The sequence below is a fragment of the Sceloporus undulatus genome, chromosome 4, assembly GCF_019175285.1.
Source record: "Sceloporus undulatus isolate JIND9_A2432 ecotype Alabama chromosome 4, SceUnd_v1.1, whole genome shotgun sequence".
NCBI lineage: Eukaryota > Metazoa > Chordata > Lepidosauria > Squamata > Phrynosomatidae > Sceloporus > Sceloporus undulatus.
The window spans coordinates 38,608,404-38,617,506 of NC_056525.1; the positions used below are offsets into that span (position 1 = coordinate 38,608,404).

At 44.8% G+C, this 9,103-nt stretch overlaps 1 protein-coding gene across 2 annotated transcripts in view; it reads right to left on the reverse strand.

Moving 5' to 3' along the window:
• The window catches only part of ITCH (itchy E3 ubiquitin protein ligase), a 603,853-nt gene that overhangs the window by 2,608 nt on the left and 592,142 nt on the right, over window positions 1-9,103 (reverse strand). The window lies entirely within an intron of this gene.

The window sequence follows — 9,103 nt, forward strand, 5'->3', positions numbered from 1 at the left end:
GACACAATCACGGAGGGCCAAACCCAGGCTAGTGGTGGACTCTGAGAGCAGCCTACCACAGGATAAGTTGGCAAAAAACCACTAACTGGGGGGCCTGGCTTGGGGCCTCTGTGTGCCCATAATTCCCACTCCGGGTTGCGGGTTTTTATTGGGTTTTAGACAAACAACAACAACCTGAGGGGGGAAACGTTTCACTTCGGTGTTGCCATCAGAGTGAGAGAACATGTGCTTCTGTTACCAGTCATACCCATCTTAGCCAATGGTAGGGAGTGAGATTAGCATGAATGGATCTGCACATCCACAACACCTGGTGTGGACCTGGACATTACATTCCTCCCTTCTCCTTTACACGCAGCTGGCTATGGAACAATACCAATGTGCTACGGAAACAACAGTAAGGGAGGGCTGTTTGGCCTTCAGACAGTTTATTTAGCTTGTGATGTGTGATGTTATGGGAAACTAGGCGCAGAAGGGGCTCATGCGCCTTGTAGGTGAAGGATTTTAGGTTTAGGTTTAATGTAAGTGCTGGGAAAGACATTTTAGTTAAATCTTGGAAGACTGTTGAGTTTGCTATAAAGTCGGCCCTCCTATACCGGTCGGGATTTTGCCATTCGCAGATTGAGCAAAACGTGCATGGCAAATCTGGGGAATTGTTCCTCTCCTCCCCTCACTTCCTCCCTCCCTCCCTCCCTCCTACCTATCTACTATCTTACTACCTACCTTCCCTCCCCCCCTCCCCTCCCTGCTCACTGTCTGTCGCCGCACCGCTGCCTCCTGCATCTCCCGCCTCCTCCTCCTCGCGCCGCATTTCAAGGGCCGGGTGTGTGCTCGTGGAGGCCAAGAGGCCTCCAGGCTGCACCGGCTTTCACAAAGGTGGCGGGTGACAGGACGAAGCTTGGGCCTCGTACCTCGCCACCGCCAACCGTACAGGGGGTCGGCGCAGGCCTGGAGGCCTTGGGGCCTCCAGCTGAAAACTGGCCCCTGAACCGCAGCGGCGGCGAGGAGGACGAGACCCCTCGCCGCGGTGCGGAAGAAGGGCCAGCTGCGCCTGGCTCTTGAACCGCGGTGGCGGCAAGGATGCTGGAGGCGGAGCAAGTGGGAGCAGGTGCGGGGGAGGGGGGGGGGGGGGTAATGATAGGAGGGAGGGAGGGGGGGAGAAGGGGATACGGGGGGGAGGGGGGGGGGGAGATAGGGGAGGGGGGAGGACGGTGAGCATACGCGGGTGTTGCATACGGGGGGGGGGGGTCCGGAACGATCCCTTGCGTATACCAGGGCCCACGTACTAGGCCAAGGTGTGAAAGGTCTATTCAGACAGCTGTTGCTAACTGCAGTCAAGCTGACTTCAACTTATGGAGACCCTATAATGAGAGGCATCAAGTCATCCTGTCATCACAGCCCTGCTTCAGGCCTACCCAAACTCAGGGCTGTGGCTTCCTTGATTGAGTCTATCAACAGTACTATTCAGAAATGACACATTGTAAAAACATAAGGGGTACCCTGCTGAATCAGACCACAGCCCATTCCAGTCTCACCACATAACAGCTAAAAATAGCTGGACTGAAGGCACAGACCTTCTTAGTGTTTGTTCCATAGCCGCTGGTATTCAGAGGCACTGCACTAATCTTGAATCAATCCAGGAGAAGACCTATAGGTATTACATGGACCGTTCATATAGGGGTGGGCCAAACTAGTTGTGCACTGATAAGCCTAATGTGACGTCAAATGCTTTCATGGACAGCAGCCATAGTTTTTTGTGGGTTTTTCGGGTATGTGGCCATATTTCTAGAAGAGTTTATTCCTGATTTCGCCAGCATCTGTGGCGGCATCTTCAGAGAATGCTGCCATGGAAGTGAGGATAACACAACACAACAACACACACACACACACACTGTGCAATTCTAGGTTGGGAGGATGTGTATGTTATCAGGTGTTGCAGGGTCTGTTTGTTTGTTGCTGCTTGAAACTGCCCCTGGCCCAATGCTAGAGGGAATTCTGGGACTGAAGTTTTGTGAGACTTAGTTCCATTTCGTCAAAGAGCTCTGGTGCCACAAAAACTACAATTCCCAGGATCCCCGCACTGAGCCAGGGTGGTTAAAGCAGTCTCAAATGGATTATTTCTGCAGTGTGTTTTGACCTGAGAGAAAGAAGTTGTGTAGGTCTGAATACAACTTATGGCAACCCTAAGGAAAAAAATGTGACAATGTAGTCGTTTCTGACTTATGGCAACCTAAGGCGACATTTTTTTTGGCAAGATTTGTTCAGGAGACAGTTTGCCATTGCCTTCTGAGGTTAAAAGTGTGATTTGGCCAAGGCAGCAGTGTGTTTTCATGCCTGAGTGGAGAATCAAACCCTGGTCTCCAGAGTTTTTAGTCAACATTAAACCGTACACTCCTTGTAGCATAAACTTTGTAGGCTTAGTTAATCTTCAGATACTGGGTGAACTAGTGCCAAGGAACAATCTTTAAATGCGAGATGTATGAATGCCACAGAAAAGCAAAACTCTGGGTATGGTGATGTGACAAGTTCAGTTTTTTCGATAGTCCTTGAAGGACTAAGGCAGGAATAAAGATGTTGTGGATGCCATATGCTGCTTATATCCTAGCAAAAATGTTCAGGAGTGGGGTGGGGGTGGTGTCATTCTGAACCTAGATGACAAAGAGTTAATGCAACACTTTTGAGCAAAGATTGCATTACATAAAAGTAGTCAGTTGGAGGTCTAAAGTGATCAGATCATGAACTGAAGGAACAGAAAAAGTGTGAGGATTTAGAAGCAGGATTAAGACTAGAATAATTTTTAAAGGCCTCTTTCTTGACACTCTAAAAGACCCTTCTTAAACCTGGTGCCCATCACTCCTGGACAGCTTGGTATGATGGGAGTCATAGTCCAACACATTTTGGAGCAAATGGCTTGGAACGGCTGTTTTAGACATTTCCATACAACAGTCAGTCCCAAAGAATGGTCTTAGAATGGATATTGCTGCATCTCTGAAACAAAACATGCCTAGGCCTGGGCTTGTATCTGGATGTTCATGGAGAGGGGCTAAAATCTCTCTCTTGTGACTGAATAGAGGAACAAGGTTCTTTTAAATCCTATACATATATTAATCTCATCTGTGCAGGGGTGTTTGATTACCACCCAATATCACTAAAGACTACATTAGGTCATTTTTACTGTCTGTAATGTTGCATTTCTCTTCCTTCTGGCCTTCTACATACAATGCTGTAGCCACACAGTTCATTTAGAGGTTATCCATTGTTTTTGGATTGGAGCAAAGACTTTTTATTATGATGCAGGTGTGAATCTGTTTGTATCTGTGCTAGGATGTTTTTATCAGCTCCCCCAATGATTGTTAGGATAAGATAAACTACCAATTAAGATAATTATCAGTAGTTGTTCATTTACATTCTATTCCCCAATATCCTCTTTCCACCCAGCAACATACAACTTGCCAGCTAGGGTAGCATTCCATGCAGTCTGTGCAAAAACAGATGCAAAATAAAACTTGTTAGCTTTTAAGGTATCACAAAACTCTTTCTTACTTTGCTGCAGGTAGAACCCCACCCAATGGACACTCTGTATCCAAAGGACAGAACATTGTATATTGTGTTACCATGTAAAATTTTACATTTGAGGTTGAAACAGTGCTGCTTAGGAAACGATTAAACCTTCATGAGGGTTTTCTTTACCTGGCGCAACCATGATTTCATTCTTTTTGGAGCGAATCCGCAAGAACGTGAGGTCATTTTGCGGATCAATATCTCGCACAGTGCCCCTTGCCCTCATTATTAAGTTATGCATTGAGCCTGCATATTGCATGGTGGGTGGAATTATCCATGGTGCTTTGATGGAATACCTGCAAAGCATAAAAGTATTCTGTGGATAATTAGGCTGAGACATTACTTGATAATGGGAACTAGTCCAGTAATCATATTTTACTAAATATTCATTTGGTATTAAATCCTGTTACACACAAAGTGATATAAATGATTATTCATGTAAACAAACTTTTATGCCACTTTTTGTCTACTTTCTGATGGGGCTAATACCACTTTAACAATGACGTCTGTGAAAATCAACCCACTTTTGCAGGGTTTTTTGATTTAACCCCCATTTCTGCACGGGATGTTCCTGTGTGTGATACACTCCAAAGAGTTGAAGGACTAAAGCCTAAATCATTAATTGCTATTTTTTTATCCCCCGAGTACAATTCCCAGTGTATGAAGCAATACTTCAACACTTTCGCCAACAAGAAAAATGGAATATAGTCACAGACTTGTCTCAAAAGGCCAGGGTTTTAAATATCTTAACAAAACACCACCACGACAGACAGACAGACAGACAGACAGAGATAGATTTTAAAAAATCTTAATTGCACAATACCTTCTGAATTGACAATAATGATCCCTTGGACTCCTTTTTGACTCTGAATTCTCTTCAAGGTTCTTCCACCTCCCGTATAGAAATAGAAAATTTTCCAGCACCTTTGAAAGATACAATTTGTTTCCAGATAATGCTCAGTAATAAGACATCTTGAAACTGAAGAGGATTCAGTTGAAGTGATACTTTTAAAATTTGTGAACAAAAGCGCAGCCACCTCTAACACACATATCAAAGCTGCTTAAGCCTTTCTTAAGGAATAATTTTTCTCTCATTATCTGAATAAACCTTAGAAGCCAGAAACTCTTTCTTCCTTAATGTCTGCTAGAATTTTTTCTTACTACAACAAAACTTCACTCATGGCACTGCAGTGGCAATGGCAAGGCCTGGCTCAAACATCTCCCCGCTAACCTTCAGAGCCTGGAAAATGCATTTTTTGGACTAAAAGTTCCCACAAGTTCCTTTAGCCATGATGGGTGGAGAAAATATGGAGTCACAGCTTGTTGTTGTTGTGTAACTTCAAGTCATTTCCAACCATCATGGGTTTTTTGGCATATTTGTTCAGAGGAGGTTTGGCTTGCCTTCCCCTAAGGCTGAGAGCATGTGACTGCCCAGGACACCCATGGTTTCATAGCGAGTGGGGAAGCAAACCTGATCTCCAGAGTTGTAGTTCAACACTCAAACCACTATGCCACCAGGTACAATCCCCCCAATCTATTTTACAGAATACAAACATGTTACAAGGGCGTATCACATTAATTTTCTTTAGAGAGAGCATCATCTCCTATAAAGGTGTTTTGATACCTTCCTCCACATTCAGGGTACTTGCAGATTGCAACTTTGGAAGTGCAGTGCAAATATTTCAGTTCTGCTAGAACGGTAACACATGAGCACACGATAACACATGCACACTAATGTGTATAGATAACAAAGCATCATGGTTCAGTTGCAGGAATTGTAGATACAGATAAAGCCTCGAGACCCTGACAAAAAGGTGCCCAGGAATGTAAAACTATCACCAGGAGCTCCTTCCCAGGATACAATGGGTTGTAGCCTGCATCCACACTGTGTAGAATTAATCCAGATTGACACTATTTTAACTATCATGGCTCAATGCTATGGATTCTGGTTGTGGCACCAGAACTCTGATAGAGAAGGCTAAATGCCTCACAAAGCTACACTTCCCAACATTCCATAGTCTGAGCCATGGCAGTTAAGTGGGTGTCAGTCTGGATTATTTTTGCAGTGCTGATGCAGCCGTAGATACAGTGTGTGCATAAGCCGTCAAGTTGTCTGTTGACTTGTGGCAACCCTATAAAATTCATGAGGTTTTCTTAGCCATGAAATACTCAAAGATAGTTTTGCCAGTTTTCTTCTGAAATTAGCCAGCATCTGGTAATCTTTAGCTGTCTCCCAAGTACTAACCTGGGCTGACTCTTTTTAGCTGCCAAGATCAACAAGATGGCCTTTTGCATGGCCTAATAACATTGTTATTTTTGGAAGGCAAAGTTATGCCTTTATGATTGTTATGTGCCATCATTTCACTGGGAGAAGGGGGGGGTCCTTTCTGAGAAGTCTGGGGAATTGTTTTGATCCCTCAGTCTTGCAAGTTTACAGTGAAGGGCAAGTTGGGTTGGTGGATTTTCCCTGCAAGTGGCAACATGACATGGAATGAGGCTTGGTTCTTCTTTGACGCATGTGGCTGGTAAAGAGAGGGAAGTCAGTTCTTTCCTTGTCTTCCCTATGTCTCAATGGGAAAGAGGGATGCAACACTTGTTTATATTTTAGCATTTATTATATGTCTGTTCTTCAAAGTGGGTCAAGTTGTGTGCATATGGTCTCCCCTCTCCCTCTATCTTACAACATGCCTGTGGATATGCAACTCACCTCGGGTAACCTTTTAAAGGAATTTGTGGAAGATCATGTGCGAATGCATACCTGACTTATAATGACACAGAGCACCACTTAAGAAGGATGGGGAAGGGCAGGAGGAACAACAAAGAAACAGAAAAATCACAGATGTATGTACAAATGTGAGCTGGGATTTTATTTAACCTCCTGAAACAAACAACCACAATAAATGAAATTTGGATGGGCTGGCAATTCCTTTCTCTTTTTTAAACCAGAAATTCACCACTGAAAACGAGCAGAGTGAGATCTTTTAGAAGGAAAAATATTGTTCATACATCAGACCTGTCCTCTGCATTTCGTATAGGCTTGCTTAACCCGGCTGCAACCGGGAATTTCCCGATTTTGGGGCCCCGAGCCCTCTCTGGCACAGGTGCAGCCCCCAAACAGGAGCCCCCGGTTGCAGCCTGGGTTGCTGCACCCAGGCAGGCCTCGCTGCCCTCCTCCTCTTCCTCTGGGAGGCGGGGAGGAAGAGGAGGACAGCGAGGCCTGCCTGGGGCGCAGGAGGCAAGGAGTGGAGGCGTGCCTCCTGCGCCGCGCCACCCTCCTCCGCCCCCTCTCCCCCAGGCCGCGCAGAGGAGGCGAAGGTGGACGGAGGCTGCACCTCCTCCGCGCGGGGAGGGGGAGAGGAGGTGGGGGAAGGTGGCACAGGCGCGCGAGGGGGGGGGGGATTCCCCCCGGGATCCCCCCCCAGCGAGGCCCTGGATGGGGCTCCTCTGAGGCCTGGCATGGGCTTGGGGGACGCTGCCTCCCAAGCCCACGCCAGGCCTTGGACAAGGTTTAAAAATGTAGGACCTTTTTTTTTAATTTCCTGGCCAGGAAATAAAACAAAAAAAAGTCCTACATTTTTAAACCTTGTCCTACATTTTTCCCGGTTTGGAGGTCCCCAGGGATGGCAACCCTAATTTAGTATAATCTCAAGATGTAGACTAGAGTATTCTAAATTACATGATATATGTATAATATAAATGTACATGGCAGATACTGGATTTGTCCACATAAAAGCCTACTGGCAAAGTAAAACATAAGACATGAAAAATATTACAGTGAGATCTAGTTTGCTACTGATGGCTGTGTTTGAAATGTAAGAGAAAAAATGGCATCCCTCACTGTCAGTCAGTTCTGTGCTTTCTCATTCTGATGACATATGTGGCACAAGCCATATATCGCAAGCGCTATGTGGGGAGGGAGGCAGGGAAGAGAAAGAGATCATAGAATCATAGAGTTGGAAGAGACCTCAAGGGCCACCCAGTCCAAACCCTTGCCATGTAGTAACTCACAATCAAAGCACTCCCAACAGATGGTCATCCAGCGTCTGTTTAAAGAACTCCAAAGAAGGAGATTACACTATCTAACAGCTCTTACTGTCAGGAAGTTCTTCCTAATGTTTAGGTGGAATCTCTCTTGAGCAGCAGAAAACAAGCTTGCTTCTTCCTCAATGTGACACCCCTTCAAATATTTATGCAGGGCTAGTATATCGCCTCTTAACCATCTTTTCTCCAGGCTAAACATATCCAGCTCCCTAGGTGTCTCCACCATAAGGCATGGTTTCCAGCCCTTCACCATTTTGGTCACCCTCCTCTTGACACTCCAGTTTGTCAACGTCCTTTTTGAACTGTGGTGCCTAAAACTGGACAAAGTATTCCAGGCAAGGCCTGACTAAAGCAGAATAGAGTGGTACAGTGGGCCCTCTCCATACATGGGGATCCATTCTGGATCCCTCCGCATATGGGGAAAAATGTGTATGCTCAAACTATTGGCTGCAATGGGGGAATGCTTCCGCATTCGGCGCGGCTCGCATGCCATGGTCGCATGCGCCATTCATTGCCTGGTGGCTTAACTTTTCGCATAAGGTTAAAGCCGCATATGGCACAGGCGCGCTGTACTATTACTTCCCTTAATCTAGACACTATACTTCTGTTGATGCAGCCTAAAATTGCATTGGCTTTTTTAGCTGCAGCATCACACTGTTGACTCATGTTCAACTTGTGGTCTACTTGGACTCCTAGATCCCTTTCACATGTACTGTTGTCAAGCCAGGTGTCCCCCATCCTATATCTGTGCATTTCATTTTTTCACCTAAGTGTAGTACTGTACCTTACATTTTTCACTGCTGAAATTCATGTTAGTTTTGACCCAACTTTCTAATCTATTAAGGTCATTTTGAATTTTGATTCTCTCCTCTGGGGTATTAGCTACTCCTAATTTGATGTCTTCTGCACATTTGGTAAGCATGCCATGTATGCTGGTGGTACAATGGGTACCTATCATAATAAATCTATCTCTGAAAGGGAGAGAAATCTGGGTAAACAGATCTTTCTACAAAAGGCCTTTGAGGAACATCTCACCCCATGAAATGTATTCTAAAGTCTCAAGTAGAAAAACATTATTTTCAGAAAAAGACTAAATACCTTTCCCTCAAAAAGGTCCAGAAACAGGAGGGAAAATAGTAAGGTGTTGTTGGACATTATAACCTGCTCTCTTCACATACTTTTGAAGTTGTTGTCTGAACTGCTAACATAATTTGTCATGGCTATCATTCATCCTTGATTCTAGTCTGTTTTGATTTATATTATTTTTTAAATATCCCATACACGCAAGTAAGCTCAACCTGGCAGACACAGTGGAGCTTATTTTCAAGCAAATCTACATTCAAGCATGAATGAATTTCTTTATTTCGGTCACAGATCAGCACAAGTAAAAAGGTACTGCATAAAAGAAGGCAAGTAAAAAGGTAAAGTATAAAAGGCAAGTTAAAACATATTTAAAATCATCCGTTCAGGTTATATGGCATCAGTGCCAGTTTGATATTAGTAT